Source organism: Triticum dicoccoides, chromosome 4B (genome assembly GCF_002162155.2).
Source record: "Triticum dicoccoides isolate Atlit2015 ecotype Zavitan chromosome 4B, WEW_v2.0, whole genome shotgun sequence".
Taxonomy (NCBI): Eukaryota; Viridiplantae; Streptophyta; class Magnoliopsida; order Poales; family Poaceae; genus Triticum; species Triticum dicoccoides.
In genome coordinates, this window is record NC_041387.1 from 486,983,759 (window position 1) to 486,984,523 (window position 765).

Sequence of the window (765 nt, forward strand, 5' to 3'; positions counted from 1 at the left end):
GATAGCAGCAACAATACCAAAATTCAGCTAGCAGTAGGAGAGCAGTGGTGCAGCACCACATCATCGTTGTCTCTCTCATTCTCCTTTCCACACCCAACCGAGCCCGTTCCTTTCTTATCTGCCTCCATCTTCTCCCCGATGACCCCACTGGTGATGATCCCGCCACCCCTGCTTCTTTCCCATCGCCGTGCACCGTTGCTGCTGAGCGTGACCCGGCGGGCACTAAGTGGATGATGACAACAATGTGCTTCAATATGTTTCTGTTGGTTACCTGCACAAGTTTGAGACCTTTTAAAGTACAACCACGTTTAGTACTATAATTTAAGCAGGATTAAATGATGAGTATAAGAGATCATATATGGATCAGTGGTAGTACAAGAATCACAAAAACAAGTCTGAATGGATGAAAATTGTGACATAAGTACGTAGCTTACCATGTCCCCGAGGCCCAACGTCATGTTGTCATCAGAAGTGCTTCCTGGAACAATCCTCGAGACCAACAAATTCCTAGGGACGATATGCCTCACCTGAAGCTCTATCTTCTTTCTTAACAGTTGCAACCCAGGCAAGATGAACTCGTTTGCTATTGTGACCCTAACATTTTCTCTTCACGCCGCTGGCTCGCCACCCTCCTAACCCTCCTCTCCATAGCTCCTAAAGGTTATCAGTGGGAGGTAGCAAAACTGTGTCAATATCACCGACGGCTCCGATGACCCCCCCCCCTCCCTACTGCCGCCGACGCCTACATGGACGGCTACAGCCGCG